Source organism: Equus asinus, chromosome 8 (assembly GCF_041296235.1).
Source record: "Equus asinus isolate D_3611 breed Donkey chromosome 8, EquAss-T2T_v2, whole genome shotgun sequence".
Classification (NCBI taxonomy): Eukaryota; Metazoa; Chordata; class Mammalia; order Perissodactyla; family Equidae; genus Equus; species Equus asinus.
In genome coordinates, this window is record NC_091797.1 from 37,031,989 (window position 1) to 37,052,535 (window position 20,547).

Sequence of the window (20,547 nt, forward strand, 5' to 3'; positions counted from 1 at the left end):
GCCTTTCAATTACCAAAAATCCATGTTTTTTTCCACCCTATAGCAAAGCCTTTGCAAAAAGGATGGACATTTAAGATTATCCATCAAAATGATGAGTAATTCAACGTCTTTCAAGCTGAAAATTTCATAGGGCAGTATATATGTAATATTGACAGGCAGATATATATTGAACAAGACCCAGAGACCAGAAGCAAGGATAATATTAAAGATTGTGTATTTCTATGGATGAAGAAATGTTACAGGACTTTAAGTCTTATGCAAGAACTCTCCATTTAATAAGACTACATTTAGCAAAGTGAAAAATTATTTGAAATAAGAAAACACTGGAAATTTGACTAGTTAAGATTACTGCAACAACCTATGGAACAGATAATGAGGTTCTTCACTAGGATAGGAGAAATCAAACATAGAAGAAGAAAACAGTGTGAAACATTAATGAAAGAGGTTGACTTGGAAGTTTATTGGATGTGATTCCTTTGGGAAAGAGACAAGCCAAAGTTAATGGTAATGTTTTAAGTCTAGAGGACTGAATAGGAGGTATTGATTTATCAAGGAAATTAATATCAAGAAAAGTAGCTTATGGAACAGAAATTTAAAAGTACTCTAAAAAATGAGTCAAATTCCAAGAAACATGTAAATAAATGTTTTGTTAATTATCTACAAGAAGAAAGGGACTTCAACTGAAAACAGACAAAATAAAATGGTTTTACAAAAGAGGACTAAAAGCATGATTTTTAAAAGTTTTATAATATTTCTTTCTTTGGAGACATTAAAGAAATCCAATAACTTTACATGATTTTATGATATTATAGGTTAAAAGGTTTAAGCATACAATATATTAGTATATTATATGATAAATATTTTAAGAATCAATACTGGGAAGTTGAAGGTTGGAGAACAGTAGTTTCTGCACATACTTCTAGCTCTCAGAGTTTGTAATTATCTTCCCCCAGGAGAGTTCTCCAGTGAAATAACAGTACTTATGAAAATCACCTATAAGTCTCAGATGTAAGGTTCTTTATGTATATGTGTTCTCTCTATTGGGATAATGAGGAGGAGTAAGGAGCCAAATGAGCAGTGGAGGGAAGAGTGTTGAAATGCTTTGTCAGGAAAACTACTTTAAAATTTGCTTCTGAAATTTCTTGTTATTATCCCAGTATTTTTCTATTGAGCAAATAGAATAGTTAACCACACCATTGAGAGCTGAGATCCTTCTACTCTCAGGGGATTCATTATCTCAGATTGCTATTTCTTAAGTGCAGGAAGTCATCTAGGCATCTTTCTCTACATTCCATCAGAAACTATCTTGAAAGAAATAGTACAAACTAATGACTGAATCTAACTGAGCTTACTAAGTGAGTCTTAGGAGAAAGGGTACATTTGAAAAGTCATATTAATGAGGCTATTAAGAATTAATCTTGACTGCTCATCTACACACATTAAAATCTTCATTAGTACATAGTTATTATGTAACATTATACTCAATGGTAAAAGTCTGGAAGCTATCACTCTAAGAGCAGGAACAACACAAGGATGATCACTCTCACCACTCTTACTCAACAGTGTATTGGAAGTCCTAGTGAGAGCAATTAGGTAGGAAAAAGAAATAAAGGTATTTGTCACAATTTGCCAATGACTTGATTTTATATAGAGAAAACCTTAAAAAACCTAACAAAAAAATTATTAGAAGTAATAAATGAATAGAGTAGAGTTGCAAGGTACAAAATCAACATAAAAAGTCATTTGGGTTTCTATACATTAAGAAAAAAATACAGAAAGAGAAATCAAGAATGTAATCCATTTAGAAGAGCAACAATAAGAATAAAAAGCCTAGGAAGAAATTTAACCAAGGAGGTGAATGACCTGCACACTGAAAACTAAAAGACATTGTTCAAAGAAATTAAAGAAGACACAGTAAAATGGAAATACATTTCATGTTCATGGATTGGAAGAATTAACACAGTTAAAATATCCATATTACCTGAAGCAAGCTGCAGATTCAACACAATCTCTATCAAAATTCCCAAAATATTTTTCACAGAAATAGAGCAAAGAATCCTAAAACTTACGTGGAACAACAAAGGACCTCAAATAGCCAAAGAGATCCTGAGAAAAAAGAGCAAAGCTGAAGGTCTCATGCTCCTTGAGAAATAAATCGACACATTTACGAACAGCTAATTTCCAACAAATGAGCCAAGAACATACAGTGGAGAAAGGAAGTCTCTTCAAAACATGATGTTGAGGGAGTGATGTCAGGATCATGGCAGAGTGAATTTGCATGGGGCTCTTTCCCCTCCAACATACAACAAAAAGGGGCAACCATATTCCAACAGAAGACATCCTAAGAACACAAAAGCCTCAGAGAGACACGCAGCCACATGACAGAGGGCAGAAAGGCTGGAGCTGCCATCAGAGGAGCTGGTATAGAGTAAGAGAGATCTTCACTCCCTCCCCTAAAGTCTGCCGTCACTGCCATGGGAGGATCCATGAAGGAAGTAGTGGGGGAGGGGTCATGCATCTGTGGGATCACCCAGGACTCCCTAGGGCCCTTATGGCCTAGAAAGAAGCCCTCTAACAGAGCTAAAGCTTCTGTGGGGTGTGACCTTACCAAGCCAAGGCCCCAGGAGACCAGATAGGGAGAGCTGATTGAGAAACTCCGGACTGCATGCAGGAGAAAGCATCCCTCCCCAGACCTGCTCTATGCCATCTCTGCTGAAGGTGGAGGGCTCAGAATACGTGGCTCTCGACCCCCACCCAGTGGCAATAGGCTGTAACTGCAACTGAACAATATCAGAATGAGAAAGAACCGACATTCCAACATCAGACACTACATCAAATCTCCAGACCAGAGAGAAATGACAAGAACCAGGAACTCAGTCCTGAGGACAAGAAATATGTAAGCTAAATGACAATGAATTCAAAATAGCTATGATCAAAAAACTCAACGAGGTAAAAGAGAATGTAGAGAAACAGTTCAACGAGTTCAGGAGCTACTTCACAAAAGAGATTGAAACTATAAAGGAGAATCAATCAGAAATATTAGAGATGAAAGACACAATGGAAGAGATAAAACAAACTACGGATTCCTTGAATACTCGAGTGGACATCATTAGCGTAAACGAAGATAGACATGTTGAAATGCTCCAGACAGAGGAGAAGAGAGAACTAAGACTAAAAAGAAGTGAAGAAAGTCTCTGAGAAATAACTGACCCTATGAGGAAATGCAACATAAGAATTATAGGTATTCAAAAAGGTGAAGAGAAGGAGAATGGAGCAGAAAGTGTGTTCAAAGGAATAATAGCAGAGAACTTCCAAAATCTAGGGAAAGAGAGGGAAATATGTGTGAAAAAAGCTTCCAGATCTCCTAGATTTGTCAATGTAAAAAGACCTACTGCAAGGTATACAGTAGTAAAACTGAAAAAAATGAATGACAAAGAAAGAATACTCAGGGTAGCAAGGCAGAAGAAAATAACCTACAAAGGAACCCCTATAAGGCTTTCAGCAGAGTTCTCTGCAGAAACCTTACAAGCTAGGAGAGAATGGAATGACACATTCAAAACTTTAAAAGACAAGAATCTTCAGCCAAGAATACTCTATCCAGCAAAAATATCCTCCAGATATGAGGGAGAAATTAAATCTTTCCCAGACAAACAAAAGTTAAGGGATTTTGTAGCCATGAGACCCTGACTACAAGAAATCCTCAAGAAGGTCCTCATACCTGAAAAAAGAACAAAAGGGAGAAAGGGGCCACAAAACACAGAGTAAGGAGATAAATAGTTAGACAGAATCAGAATAGGATAGCAAATATTCAACTATAGCATTAGGCTAAAGGGAAGGGAAACACCAAAAACAAAGACAATCTTGTCACTTTAACCACAAACTCACAACACAAGTTGGAATAAGATTTGAGAAAAACAACTTAGGAGGGGAGGAGGAAAGGGACTGAATTGGTTTAGACTAAAGAAATAAGAGGCCATCAGAAAATGGACTATCTTATACATGGAATTCTGAATATAAACTTCAGGGTACCACTAAACTAAAAAGCAGAACAAAGACACAAAAAACAAATAAGGATAAAACAAAGAAACACATCATAAAAAACTACATAATTCAATGGGTAGACCAAAACACACAGGACGAGAAACAAAGGCAAACCTGAAAATGAGTGATATACTGACAGCATTAGGCCATCATACATCAATAATCACTCTAAATGTAAAAGGATTGAATTCTCCAATAAAAAGACACAGAGTGGTGAGATGGCTCAAAGAACAAGATTCAACAAGTTGCTGCCTCCAGGAAACATACCTCAGCTCCAATGACAACCACAGGCTCAGAATGAAGGGGTGGAAGATGATACTCCAAGCTAATGGCAAACAAAAGAAAGAAAGTGTCACAATACTTATATCAGACAAAGTAGACTTCAAGATATGGCAGGTAAAGAGAGCCAAAGAGGGGCAGTATATAAGGATCAAAGGGACACTCCATCAAGAAGAAATAACACTTATAAATACCTATGCACCCAACACAGGAGCACCAAAGTTCATAAAGAAACTGTTAACAAACCTAAAAGAAGATATTAATAATAACACAGTAATAGTAGGGGACCTCAACACTCCATTCACATCAATGCATAGATCATCCAGACAGAAAAGCAACAAGGAAACAGTGGAATTAAATGAAAAGCTAAGCTTGTTGGACTTGATAGACATATATAGAACACTCCATACAAAAACAGCAGAATACGCATCCTTCTCAAGTGCGCACAGAACATTCTCATGGGTAGACCACATGCTGGGAAACAAGGCAAGCCTCTATAAATTTAAAAAATCTAAATAATAACAAGCATCTTTTCTGATCATAATGCTGTAAAGCTAGAAGTTAATTACAAGAAAAAAGCTGAGAAAGGGACAAAGATGTGGAGACTAAACAATATGCTATTGAGCAAGCAATGGATCATTGAAGAAATTAAAAGAGAAATCAAAACATATCTGGAGACAAATGAAAATGATAACATACCATACCAACTTACATGGGATGCAACAAAAGCTGTATTAAGAGGGAAATTCATTGCAATACAGGTACACCCTTAACAAACAAGAAAAATCTCAAATAAGCAATTTCAAATTACACCTAACTGAATTAGAAAAAGAAGAACAAACCAAGCCCAAAGTCAGCAGAAGGAGAGAAATAATAAAAACTGCAGCAGAAATAAATGCTATTGAAACAAAAGAGGCAATAGAAAGGATCAATGAAATAAAGAGCTGGTTCTTTGAGAAGATAAATAAAATTTACAAACCCCTAGCCAGACGTACAAAGAAAAAAAGAGAGAAAGCTCAAATAAACAAAATCAGAAATTAAAGAGGAGAAGTAACAACAGACTCCACAGAAATACAATGGATTATAAGAGAATACTATGAAAAACTATATGCCAATGAAATGCATAACCTAGAGGAAATGGATAAATTCTTAGACTCTTACAACCTCACAAAGCTGAGTCAAGAAGAAACAGACAATCTGAATAGACCAATCACAAGGAAAGAGATTGAAACAACAATCAAAAGCATCCCAAAGAATAAAACCCCAGGACCAGATGACTTTCCTGGGGAATTTTGCCAAACTTTTAGAAAGGACATAATACCTATCATTCTCAGCCTATTCCAAAAAATTAGGGAAGATGGAACACTTTCTAACACATTCTATGAGGCCAACATCACTCTGATACCAAAGCCTGACAAGGACAGCACAAACAAGGAGAACTACAGGCCAATATCACTGATGAACATAGATGCAAAAATCCTCAACAAAATTTTGGCAACCCGAATTCAGCAATACATCAAAAGGATCATACATCATGATCAAGTTGGATTCATACCAGGGACACAGTGATGGTTCAACATCCATAAATCAATCAACATGATACATCACATCAACAAATTGAGGAATAAAAACCACATGATCATCTCAATAGATGCAGAGAAATCATTTGACAAGGTCCAACAGCCACTTATGATAAAAACTCTTAAGAGAATGGAAATAGAAGGAAATTACCTCAACATAACAAAGGCCATATATGACAAACCCACGGCGAACATCATACTTAATGGGCAAAAACTGAGCACCATCCCCCTGAGAACAGGAACAAGACAAGGATGCCCTCTATCACCACTCTAATTCATCATAGTACTAGAGGTTTTGGCCAGAGCCATTAGGCAAGAGAAAGGAATAAAAGGAATCCAAATAGGGAGTGAAGAAGTGAAACTTTTCTCTGTTTGCAGATGACATGATCTCATACGTAGAAAACCCAAAAAAATCCATCGGGAATCTACTAGAAATAATTAACAACTACAGTAAAGTTGTAGGGTACAGAATCAACTAACAAAAATCAGTTGCCTTTCTCTACTCCAATAACGAACTTACAGAAAGAGAACTCAAAAATACAGTTCAATTTGCAATTGCAACAAAAGAATAAAGTACCTGGGAATAAATTTAACCAAGGAAGTGAAGGACTTATACAATGAAAACTATAAGATATTACTGAGAGAAATTTATAATGACATAAAGAGATGGAAAGAGATTCCTTGCTCATGGATTGGAAGAATAAACATAGTTAAAATGTCCACACTACCAAAAGCAATCTACAGATTTAATGCAATCCCAATCAGAATCCCAATGACATTCTTCATGGAAATAGAGCAAAGAATGCTAAAATTCGTATGGGGCAAACAAAGATCCCAAATTGCTAAGGCAATCCTGAGAAAAAAGAACAAAGCTGAAGCTATCACAATCCTTGACTTCAAAATTTACTGCAAAGTCATAGTGATCAAAACAACATGGTACTGGTACAAAAACAGGCACACAGATCAGTGGAACAGAACTGAAAGCCCAGAAATAAAACCACACATCTACCAACAGCTAGTCTTCAACAAAGGTGCCAAGAACATACAATGGAGAAAAGATAGTCTCTTCCATTTGGATAATTCAGGTTAACCTCCCCAACCCAATATCCTTAATTTATTTACATCTATAACAGTTCTTATGCTATGCAAGACCACATATAAGCACAGAATCCAGGGGTTAGGATGTGGAAATCTTGAGAGAAGAGAAGGAAGAGGCATTATTCAACTACTAAACCAACTAAAAAATGCACAAGCAGAACTTGTTTTATTGCACTTCACTTTACAGTGCTTTGTAGATATTCAGCTTGTTACAAATTGAAGGTTTTTGGCAACTCTGCATAGATCAATTGTCTTGGCACCATTTTTCCAGCAGCACTAGCTCTCTTTGTGTCTCTGTGTCAAATTTCAGTAATTCTCACAATATTTCAAACTTTTTCATTATTATCTTATTTGGTATAGTGATCTGTGATCAGCAATCTTTAATGTTACTATTGTAATTGTTTTGGGGAGCCACAAACTATACCCATATAAGATGGAAAACTAAATTAATAAATGTTGTGTATGTTCTGACTACTACACTACCCAGCCATTCCCCTATCTCTCTCACTCCCCTTGGGACTCCCCATTCCCTGAGACACAACAATATTGAAATTAGGCTAATTAATAACCTACAACAGCCTCTAAGTGTTTAAGTGAAAGGAAGAGTCACACGTCTCTCACTTTAAATCAAAATTTAAAAATGATTAGGCTTGGTGAGGAAGGCATGTAAAAAGCAAAGATAAGTTGAAAGCTAGGCCTCTGGTGCCAAAGAACCAATGAAGTTGTGAATGCAAAGAAAAAGTTCTTGAAGGAAATTAACAGTGCCACTCCAGTGAACACACAAGTGATAAGAAAGCAAAATAACCTCATTGCTGATATACAGAAAGTCTTAGCAGTCTGCATAGAAGATCAAAACACCCACACCATATCCTTAAACCAGAGTCTAATCCAGAGCAAGACCCTAACTCTCTTCAATTCTGTTAAGGCTGAGAGAGGTGAGACATCTGCAGAGGAGAAGTTTGAAGCTAGCGGAGGTTGGTTTGTGAGGTTTAAGAAAATAAGCCAGGACTGGCCCAGTGGTGTAGTGGCTAAGTTCACTCTCTGATTTGGAGGCCTGTGGTTCATGACTTCAAATCCCAGGCACAGACTTAGCATCACTTGTCAAGCCACACCGTGCCAGCATCCCACATAAAATAGAGGAAGATTGGCAAAAATGTTAGCTCAGGGCCAATCTTCCTCACAAAAAAAGAAAAGAAAAGAAGCCATCTCCATAATATCAAATTGCAAGGTGAAGCAGAAAGTGCTGAAGAAGCTGCATCAAGTTATCCAGAAGACCCAACTAGCATAATTAATGAAGGTGGCTACACTAAAGAACAGATTTTTAATGTAAATGAAACAGCCTTCTATTGGAAGAAGATGTCATCTAGAACATTCATAGCTAGAGAGAAGTCAAGGCCTGGCTTCAAAGCTTCAAAGGACAGGCTGCCTCTCTTGCTAGGGGCTAATGCAGCTGGTGACTTCAAGTTAAAACCAATGCTCATTTACCATTCCAAAAACCCTAAGGCCCTTAAGAATTATGTTAAATCAACTCTGCCAGTGCTCTAGAAATAGAACAACAAAGCCTGGAGGACAGCACGTCTGTTTATAACATGGTTTACTGAATATTTTAAGCCCACTCTTGAGACCTACTGCTCAGAAAAAAAGATTCCATTCAAAATCTTACTGCTCATTGACAATGCGTATGGTTACCCAAGAGCTCTGATGGAGATGTACATGAGATTAATATTGTTTTCATGCCTGAAAACAGCATTCATTCTGCAGCCCACGGATCAAGGCGTAATTTCAACTTTCAAGTCTTATTATTTAAGAAATATATTTCATAAGGCTATAGCTGCCATACATAGTGACTCCTCTGATGGATCTGGGCAAAATAAATTGAAAACCTTCTGTAAGGGATTCACCTTTTTAGATACCATTAAGAATATTTATGATTCATGGGAAGAAGTCAAAAGATCAACATGTTAATGGAGTAAAGGAGTTTGGAAAAAGTTGATTCCAGTCTTCATGGATAACCTTGAGGGGTTCAGGACTTCAGTGGAGGAATCAACTGCAGGTTTGGTGGAAATAGCAAGAGAATTATAATTAGAAGTGGGGCCTGAAGATGTGACTGAATTGTACACCTTAAACTTATGTATGTTACATATCAATAATATTTCAATAAAGCTGGGGAAAAATATAACTAAATAAAACTAGTGGATGAAAGTTAGTGAAAAACAGAATTATGTCTAATTTCAACATCCTCTCCACAAAGTACTTATGAACTACCAAGGGAAATATATTAATATTCCAGTAGAGAAGCCTGGCAGACACCATGTTAACCAAGTGTTCAAAGTTTATATCACCAGTAATGGAATAAATAAATACTATGTATCTTTTAATAAAATGCACTCAGGAGGACACAATATCACTTCTGTGACATTACTTTTAAAAGTGAATAATCTAATTAAGCATAAACACCAGGCAAACCTAAATTGAAAGATAATTATGCATAATAAATGGCCTGTACTTGAAAAATGTTGAGCTCATTAAAGACAAAGAAGGAGAAATGGTTCCAGATTAATGGAGACTAAGAGACATAACAACTAAATCCAGTTTGTGATTCTGGATTCGATCTTTTATTTAGAATATATCCACAGGAGCACTTAGGGATAGGTGTGCATCATACTATATAATATTTCAGAAAAATATTTAAAATACATATTAATATTATATTATTACAGACAGAGAAGGAAAGTGTCCATGGTAAAATGTTAACATTTGTGATATCTGGTCAAGGTCTAAGGTAAGTCTGTGTACTGTATTTCTTTTCTGTAATTTTGCTGTTGAATTACAATTGGAATATGGTATATTTGATTTTGAAAAGTTATGTTTGAAGTATTTGATATTGCCATAACATATGATAACCAGTACCTTCCACTCCCATATTTGTAAAATAGAGATAGATGTGAACCTGAGGCCAATAGAAGAACAGAGAATGGAGTGTATCTGGGCTGAAAGTCAGAGCTAGTTTCTACAATTACCTGGATGACATATTTGTGCCCATAATCCTGTACTACTGAGACACAATAGGAGGAGATAATTCAACAAGTGTATAGGGAATATGCTGCACAGGACTAAGTTATACGATGAAGTGGACAAAGATTGGGAGACATCTGTCTGAATGAGGAGAAATTTACTGGGGTAAAGAAGCAGCTGCTGCTTCAATGTATTTTGCCTCAATTCTGAGCTGGGAAAAGGCTGGCTTCATTGTTATTTCTCCAGTAAAGTCGCCTATGGCCCAAATTCATGTGCTCTGTCAATGTCAATTCACCAATTCTTGGTTTAAGCTTTAGGGGTTGGTGGAAAGTTCTCAGAGTATCTATCTTACCCTCTGTGTTGTGGACCATAAGAAGGGAATGCACAGCTAAAACCTACTAGCATTACACTGATTTTCACACACAAGTTGTGTTTTAGGGAGGACTTTTGTCTTTTTCTTTTTTGCTTTATATTGAGGTAAAATTGGTTTATAACACTATATAAATTTCAGCAGTACATCATAATACTCCAACTTCTGTATATAGTGCATCATATTTGCCACCAAATGTCTAGTTGGCCATCTGTCACCATATTCATGTGCCCATTTACCATTTTCACCCTCCCCCTTCCTCCTTCCCCTCTGGTAGCCACCAGTCTGTTCTCTGTATCTATGTATTCACTTGTTTATCTTCCATACGTAAGAGAAATCATAAGGTATTTGCCTTTCTCTATCTGACATTTCACTTACCATAATATCTTCAAGTTTCATCCATGTTGTCACAAATGGCAAGATTTTATCTTTTTTATGGCTGAGTAGTATTGCATTGTATATATATACCACATATTCTTTATCTATTCATCCGTTGATGGGCAGTTAGTTTACCTCCAAGGCTTGGCCATTGTGAAAATGCTACAATGAACATAGGGGTGCATATCATTCTGAATTATTGATTTCACATTCTTTGTATAAATATCTAGAGTGGAATAGCTGGGTCATATGGCAATTCTATGTTAAATTTTTTGAGGAATCTCCAGACTGTTTTCCATAGAGACTGCAAATTTACATTCCAACTAGCAGGGTACAGGGGTTCCTTTTACTCCATATCCTCTCCAACACTTCGTATTTCTTGTCTTTTAAATAATAACCATTCTGACAGGCATGAGATAATATTTCATTGTGGTTTTGATTTCAACTTCCCTAAAAATTGATGAGGTTGAACATCTTTTCATGTACCTATTGGCCATCTGTGTATCTCCTTTAGAAAAATGTCTGTTCAGATCCTCCTCCCATTTTTTGATTGGATTGTTTGGTTTTTGTTCTTGAGTTCAATGAGTTCTTTATATATCTTGGATATTAACCCTTTATCAGATATATGATTTGCAAATATCTCCCTCTATTTGGTAGGTTGTCTTTTCGTTTTGTTGATGGTTTCCTAGCCATGCAAAAGATTTTTAGTTTGATGTGGTCTCATTTGTTTATTTTTTCTTTGATTTCCCTTGCCTGAGGAAACATACCCAAAAAGGTATTGCTAAGATTGATTTCAAAGAGTGTACTGCCTCTGTTTTCTTCTAGGAGTTTTATGATTTCACATGTTACATTCAAGTCAATCCATTTTGAGGTAATGTTTGTGTATGATGAAAGATAGTGGTCTACCCTTATTGTTTTACATGTGGCTGTCTAGTTTTCCCAACACCATGTATGGAAGAGACATTCCTTTCTCCGTTGTGTGTTCTTTGCTCCTCTGTCAAAAATTAGTTGTCCATAAATGTGCAGTTTCATTTCTGGGTACTCAATTCTGTTCCATTGATCTGTGCATCTGTTTTTCTACCAGAACCATGCTGTCTTGAATACTACATATTTTTAGTATATTTTGAAATCAGGGAGTGTGATACCTCCATCTATGTTCTTTTTTTCTCAGGATTGCTTGAAGTATTTGGGGTCTTTTGTTCTTCCATATAAACTTTAAGATTCTTTGTTCTATAGTTCCATGAAAACTCAAACTATAAAATGGAACTAAAAATTGAGATTCTGACTGATATTACATTGAATATGTCAAGTGCTTTTGGTAATACGGACAATTTAACTATGTTAATTCTTCCAAGCCATGACTGTGGAATAACTTTCCATTTCTTTGTGTCTTCTTCAATTTCTTTCAACAATGTTTTATAGTTTTCAGGGAAGAGGTTATTTCACCTCCTTTATTAAAATTATTCTGAGATACTTTATTGTTTATGTTCTGATTTTAAGTGGGACTGTATTCTTGATTCCTCTTTCTTCTAGTTTGTTGTTAGTTTATAGAAAAGTAACTTATTTTTGTACATTGACTTGTACTCTGCAACCTTACTGTATTTTTTAATTACTTCTAGTAGTTTTTTGGTTGACTCTTTAGGGGTTCTAAATAGAAAGCATGTCATCCACAAATAATGACAGTTTTACTTCTTCATTTCCAACTTGCTAACCTCTTATTTCTTTTTCTTGCCTAATTGCTGTGGCTAGACTTCCAATACTATGTTGAATAAGAGTGGTGAGATTGGGCATGCTTGTCTTCTTCCTGTTCTTAGAGGGATAGCTTTCAGTTTTTCACCATTGAGTATGATGTTGGCTGTGGTTTTGTCATATATGGCTTTTATTATATGGAGGTACTTTCCTTCTATATTCATTTTATTCAGAGTTTTTATCATAAATGGATGCTGAATCCTGTCAAATACTTTCTCTGAATCTATTGAGATGATCATGTGATTTTTATTCTTCATTTTGTTAATATATTTTTTGCACATTGATTGATTTCTGGATGTTGAACAATTCTTGTATCCCTGGAATAAATCCCACTTGATCATGGTATATGATTTTTTTTTTCAGATGTACGTCATATTTCAAATTCTGTATACATTACATCATGTTCACCACCCAAACACTAATTATAGTGCATCCCTTCACATGTGACCCTAATCACCGCTTTTGCCCTCCCCCCTCCCACCTTCCCCAATGGTAACCACCAGTCCAATCTCCAATGCTATGTGGGTTTTTTTGGTCGTTTTTATCTTCTACTTATGAATGAGATCATACGGTATTTGACTTTCTCCCTCTGACTTATTTCACTCAGCATAATACCCTCAAGGTCCATCCTTGTTGTCACAAATGGCTGGATTTCATCATTTCTTATGGCTGAGTAGTAGTCCATCATGTATAAATACCACATCTTCTTTAACCATTCGTCCCTTGATGGGCACCTAGGTTGCTTCCAAGTCTTGGCTGTTGTGTATAATGCCACAATGAACATAGGGGTGCAAGTACCTTTATGCCTTTGTGTTTTCAAGTTCTTTGGATAAATACCCAGCAGTGGAATAGCTGGATCATATGGTAGATCTATCGTTAATTTTCTGAGCATACTCCACACTGCTTTCCATGGTGGCTGCACCAGTTTGCACTGCCACCAGCAGTGAGCAAGGATTCCCTTCTCTCCACACCCTCTCCAACATTTGTTGTTTCCTGTCTTGTTAATTACAGCCATTCTGACTGGAGTGAGGTGGTACCTCATGTAGTTTTGATTTGCATTTCCCTGATAGCCAATGATGTTGAGCATCTTTTCATATGCCTGTTGGCCATCTGTATATCTTCTTTGGAGAAATCTCTCTTCAGATCTTTTGCCCATTTTCTAATTGGATTGTTGGTTTTTTTGTTGTTGAGCTGTATGAGTTCTTTGTATATTTTGGATATTAACCCCTTATCTGACATGTGGTTTGCAAATATCTTCTCCCAATTGTTAGGTTGTCTTTTTGTTTTGTGGATGGTTTCCTTTGCTGTGCAGAAGCTTTTTAGTTTGGGTATATGATCTTTTTGATGTATTACCATATCCAATTTCTTAACATTTTGTTGAGGAAATTTACATCTATGTTTATCAGCATTACTGGCCTGTAATTTTCCTTTTTTCTGCTGTTCTTGTTTAGTATAGTAACAGAGCAATGTTGGCCTTATAAAATGAATTAGGAAGCTCTTCTTCTTGTTCAATATTTTGGAAGAGTTTGAGAAGGATAGGTATTAAAATTTCTAGGAATGTTTGGTAGAATTCACCAGAGAAGCCTTCTGGTCCTGGACTTTGGTTCTTGTGTGGTTATAGATTGATGTTTCAATCTCTTTACTAGTCATTCATCTATTCATATTCTCTATTTCACCTTGATTCAGTTTGGGGAGGTTGTATGATTCTAACAATTTATCCATTTCTTCTAGGATGTCCAATTTGTTGGCATATAAGCTTTTCATAATATTATATTATAATATTGTGTATTTCTGTGGTGTTCATTGTAATTTATCCTCTTTCATTTCTGATTTTATTTATTGGAGCCTTCTCTCTTTTTTTAATGAGTCTAGCTAAGGGCTTTCCAATTGTTTTTATCAATACAAGGAACTGGCTCTTAGTTTCATTGGCCTTTTCTACTGTTTTTTTAGTCTCTGTTTCATTTTTTTCTACCACATTTTTTAAATGTTTTCTTCCTTCTACTAACTTTGAGTTTGTTTGCTCTTCTTTTTATAGTTCTTTTAAGTGTAGTGTTAGGTTTCATATTTGAGACTTTTTTCCTTCAGTTCAGCCTATATTACTATATATTTCACTCTTACTACTGCTTTTGCTGTATCCCATAGGTTCTGGTATATGGTGTTTGCATTTTCATTTGTATGTTTTCTATTTCTCCTTTGATTTATTCATTGATACAATAGTTGTTCAGTAGTATGCAGTTTAATCTCCACATATTTTTCACTTTTCCAGCTTTCTTCTTTTAGTTTATTTGGAACCTCAGGTAACAGGCACTGCTGCTGCTGCTGGGGGTATCAACATCTTGACTGAAGCCCCCACTGCTGGGAGGGCCAAGGTGGAGGTACTGCCACCAGGGGAACAAGAGGCAGCTGGGTTGCATGTGCTGCAGTGGTTCCTCTAGCTTCCAGGAGCACAGGCTGCCTTGGTTCCTGGGGCTTCTGTTCATGGAAGATATCACCATTTTTGGATCCTCTGATTGCAGATGAAGTCACAGTTCCTGGAACTTCTGGTATTTGGAGCTGTTGCCACTTCTCACCTCGTTCCACCTTCTCCACAAAGTCCAGTCCACCCACATTCACAAGTATAGATGTATGAATCTCTCAGGCATTCTGTTGTGCTATGCAGAGGATCCTTTGCTGGTCCAAGGATGTCCTACTGGTTGTAACTTAGAGGAGAGATACGAAGGGTGTAACTCACTCTGCCATGATGCTGATGTCACTCCTTGCAAGTTGTTTAAGCTTAGACAGGACACAAATCTTCTTCACTGTAGTTTCCTCATTTAGAAAGTGAGAAAAAATTATACCTCTTATCCTGCCTATGATAAAATTGCATAAGGTTTATGCATTGTTGAAAAAGTATAGGGGCTGGCCCCATGCCTTAGTGATTAAGTTCAGTGTACTCTGCTTCAGCAGCCCAGGTTTGGTTCCTGGGAGTAGACCTACACCACTCCTCAGTGGCCATGCAGCTGCAGTGACCCACATACAAAATGGAGGAAGACAGGCACAGATGTCAGCTCAAGGCAAATCTTCCTCAGAAAAAAAAAGTACAAAATGATAAAAACAATAATATCTGTGTTAATCGTTGGAAGAATTTTTGGTAACTGATCTTTGCTTTAGATTATAAATCATATAGAATATCATGCTAATGTGGCTAGGAATTAACACCATACATGCTAGAATTATAGCATTCCAAAAAAACAGTCTACACATATAAAAGGATATTTATATCTTTTGCAAGAAGAAAAGAGAATGGGAAATTATTTTTTTAAGTTAAATAGTGAGAAACTAGGATATCACGTAAGGTCTCCTAAAAAGATAAGATTTCCATAATTCAAGATGATTCAAAGAACTAAGCTGTGTATTTTAAGTTTTTATAAGGTTTCTTGCTTTGCTACAGTTCACTACATGTGGTCCCAATTATTTACTAAAATTTCTTTATATACGTGATTCTTGCTTCTTCGTTTCTTGGACAGTAGATTAAGGGCAAATGAATACACTCCATAGTGTTGTTTATGCTTAGTTGCAGATAAAGGAGGAATCAGACACACACAAAGGAGAAGTCAAGATCAGTAGAATCAATGTAATTACAAGCCACACGAGAAATCGAGAGGAAGTATAGGGATGTGTTTTTCATTTTAACAATTTAGATAATAGGGTTTGAAGCAATCATATCTAAACTTTAAAGGCCTCATAAACTACAACTGACATTTTGGTTACCATACAAAAGTGAAGCATTGCCAAGATTTTATTTTATATTTTACTAAAGAAATTCCTTTAACCATTATTCTATTCTAGCTGAATATAGCTACCAGTTGAAAGTGTTATAGACATAGTAGACTTATTTCATATGGAGATGTTGGCAATAATATAGGTAACAAAACTGTTACTTTTATTAAAAATATATTTCTTGATTTGGAAAACATATATGTTGACTTTAATGTCATTACTAACCTCAAGTACTCAAATTAAAGCAAGCTTAAAAAAGAAAATAAACTGAGGCTGGTTCAGTGGTGCAGCAGTTGAGTTCACGTGTTCTGTTTCAGCAGCCTGGGGTTCGCCAGTTAGTATCCCGGGTGTGGACCTATGCACCACTTGTCAAGCCATGCTGTGGTGGGTATGCCACATATAAAGTGGAGAAAGATGGGCACAGATGTTAGCTCAGGGTCAGTCTTCCTCAGCAAAAAGAGGAAGATTGGTGGCAGATGTTGGCTCAGAGCTAATCTTCCTCAAAAAAAGAAAAGGAAAAAGAAAAAAACCTAACATTTTCTTACAGCTTTTGTCACAAAATTTTCCATATATATTTTCACAGAATTCTTTCAAAGGCACATTGGATTTATCAAGTCATTTTCAAAGCCCAGTACTCCGTCTGCCTCAGATATTCTTTACTGCTCCTTACGTGATGCAGGTGTTTCAAGCACTTACTTTACTTAACTACACCTAGCCTATAATGTTCATTACTTTGCAAGCTCTATGTCACAGTTCACAAGTCATTTCCACTTCCTATACACTTCTCACTGCCTTGAAAAACAGAGAAATATAAGACTCTGACTTCTGCTGCATTACTTCAGAGCCTTTCTTGCTGTGATTCATAAAACATTTTCTTATTATTGATAAAGGAACATTAAAGGATATAAGGCCAAATTTTTCTCAATGTTAACTACTATTCAAAATATAATAACTGTTGGAGAAAAGATTTAAGGTATTTCACTATATCTTTAACTTAACCAAAGATAGAAAAAAATTTATGATGAATTCTGCCTTAAAAGCAAGTAATTAAGAGCTGACCCCAACAGTCTATTGGTTAAAGTTTGGCATGCTCCACTTCTGCAACCCAGGTTTGGTTCCCAGGCACAGAATCATGCCACTCATCTGTCACTAGCCTTGCTGTGGTGGCAGATCACATAGGAGAAATAGAAGGACTTACAATTAGAATATACAACTACATACTAGGGCTTTGAAGAGGGGAAAAAAAAAGAGAGGAAGATTGGCAACAAATGTTAGCTCAGGGTGAATCTTTCCCATGAGGAGTAAGGGAAAAAAAGATCATTACTTAATTTTTAAAAATTCAAGAAATTAAAGTACATATTTTAGGCTTTATAAAATCATGTATAACTTTCCAGAGGAATCATATCTGCTCTTTATCAATATTTACAACATTCCATGCCTTATTTTCAATTAAGAAAAGGATGCTTTTCTTAAATTAGATTTGTTCCACTGAAAAAATTTAATGCTGATATTTGACTTAATTTTACATGGCTGTTTTCTCCGTTAGAGATTGATTGGTATTTAGGCAGGCTTATTTACTTCATATTTGTTACCAAGACCTCTGTGATCTTGTGAGAAAACATGTTTAATAAGTGCTCATAGATTGAGAAATGAAAGAGTGGTTTATGAGTGGATGAGTGGATGAACCGTTAGTGAAGAGATGCTCCATTATGTTGTTAATGTTACAAGTATATGGGCTCACTCCCACTCCATCAGTCTCTTTACTGCTCCTCTTATATCCTTGTTTCTAAGGGTGTAGATTAGAGGATTGAGGCTAGGGGTGACAACAGTATAAAAGAGGGCAATGAACTTGCCTTGATCTTGAGAATTTCCTGATGGTGGCTGGAGATATATGTACATGGCTGGAATGAAAAAGAGGGATACAACCGTAAGATGGGCTCCACGTGTCCCAAAGACTTTCTGAAGTCCAGTTATTGCCTGCATCCTCAGCACAGCCCGGGCAATGGCACTATAGGAGCTTAGAATGAGGATGAGAGGTATAAGAACAAAAATGGAGCTCATGACCATGAGAGTCAGTTCATTAGCATGGGTATCAACACATGACAGTCACAGTAGTGCTGGAACTTCACAAAAGAAGTGGTCCACTTGGCGATGTCCACAGAGTGGTACCCAGAAAGTAAAGGAGGAATGAAGGGCTGAGGTGGTAAACCCACTTAGCCAAGACGCCACAGCCAGCAGATGGCAGAAACGAGGGTGCATGAGGACTGTGTAATGCAAAGGTCTACATACTGCTGCATAACGGTCATAGGACATCACTACAAGTAGCACACACTCTGTGGTTCCCAGTGCAAGGGAAAAATAAAGTTGAATCATACAACCGGCATAAGAGATGGTTTTCTCTGGGCCCCAGAGGTTGACCAGCAACTGAGGGATGGAGCTGGTGGTGTAGCAGAGATCCAGAAAAGAGAGGTTTGAGAGGAAGAAGTACATGGGAGTGTGGAGATGGGAGTCCAGGTATGACAAGATAATGATGAACAGGTTACCTATCAATGTCGTCAAGTAGAACATCAAGATAACCACGAAGAGAGCTACTTCCAAGCGAGGCCAATTAGAAAAACCCAATAGTATAAAGTAGCCTTCAGAACTTGCATTGATTCTTTCCATTGTCATACATTTCTTGTTACCTGAAGAAAGAATCACTTACACTCAAGAAAAGTTAGGTTGTGCTCCAAGAATCATAAGGACACATGAAAAAGAAACAGAAACCAGTTTGAAGGGCCTACCACTAATCAATTCTAGAACAATTTGGGCATTTAGAGAAACTATGATCCTAATGAAATGAAGAAATAAGACTCTACAAGCTCATATTGACATATAAAAAATAATAAAGAGAGAAATAGTGGAGAAGAGAAAGTTATTTCTCTTGGTAGGATCCTAATTTAAAAATATACAAGTGTGGAGTTAGAAAAATATAAATGGATGCTAAAAACTGCTGACTAAAAATATGATGAGAAACAAGATATTTACATAATCTGAAATATCTCCCCTCAGATTACTTGTTAACTACAGAATGAAAAATAGTAAACTTTACAAAACAAAAACCTCCTGGGCATCACTGTTGCTTCATAATTAATGTTAACATTACCAATGTTGAGACACACCAACATCATATGCTCAGTGATATGATGTTTTGAACAGGACATAATGTCACTTCAGTGATATTCCTGCCCAAAATACACAGCCTGGTTCTAATAGTGAAGGCACATGAGATAAACTCAAATTGAGACGAGTTGTACAATATAACTGGTCTATACTCTTCAAAAACATCAAATTCAGTGAAAACAAATAAAGGCTAAGGAACTGGTCCAGATTAAAGGAGAAGAAACAGACATCTCTAAATGAGTGATAATGGATTTGGAAAACAATAGCTATTAACAACATTATTGAGACAGAGAAATATGAATATGGACTATGAATTAGATAATAATATTGCATCCATATTAAATTTACTGATTTTGTTAACTGTAGAGAGATTATGTAAAATAAAGTCCCTGTTCTTAGGAAATAAACACTGAAGTATTAAGGGATAAAGGAACACATCTCCAACCTACTCTCAAATGGTCCAGAAAAAGAGACGATTGATAGATGACACAGATATATCATACACAGATAGATAGGTAATAGAATAAATCTTTTCCAGCACAAAGTAAACTATTGCTGAATCTAGTTAAAGTGTTAATGTAGTTCTTTCTACCACTTTTGCAAATTTTCTGTAAATTTTACCAAAATAAAAAGTTACAAAAAAGTAAATATAAATTAAAATTTTTCACCTTTATATTTCATCCAGATATTTGCCCTCTTATAGAAAAATGACTTCTTAACTGTCAAATTCTTCTCATTCATCCTGAAGTGACATCTCGGTAAAGAGTAACTTGAGAAATTCCTGACGTAGCTATAGAAGAAAATTTCCATGGAAAAAATCATCTTTGTTTTTTCAACAAATACCTTTGGTTTTCGTTCAGCATTTTCAGGGCATTTCCATTTATGTGATTATAGAAAACAGAATAATTGCAATCCCAATAATCTTACACATAGATGAAAGGACATGATGAACAATATCAAATTTATTAGTGATTTCAAAATGTTTATATAAGATGAAAAATACCAAGCTTCAGTTAAATATTCTTATAGAAAGAACTTCATCATCTTATTAATTTACTTACACTCACAGCTTATTTCTAAACTGAAAACTAAGATACAAATAGAAGTACAAAAAAA

General features: G+C 36.1%; 1 pseudogene; it reads right to left on the reverse strand.

Annotated features, from left to right (window-relative positions):
• Window positions 1-18,006: 18,006 nt before the first annotated feature.
• Window positions 18,007-18,939, reverse strand: LOC106843516 (olfactory receptor 2J3-like; annotated as a pseudogene).
• Between the last annotated feature and the right edge of the window lie 1,608 nt (window positions 18,940-20,547).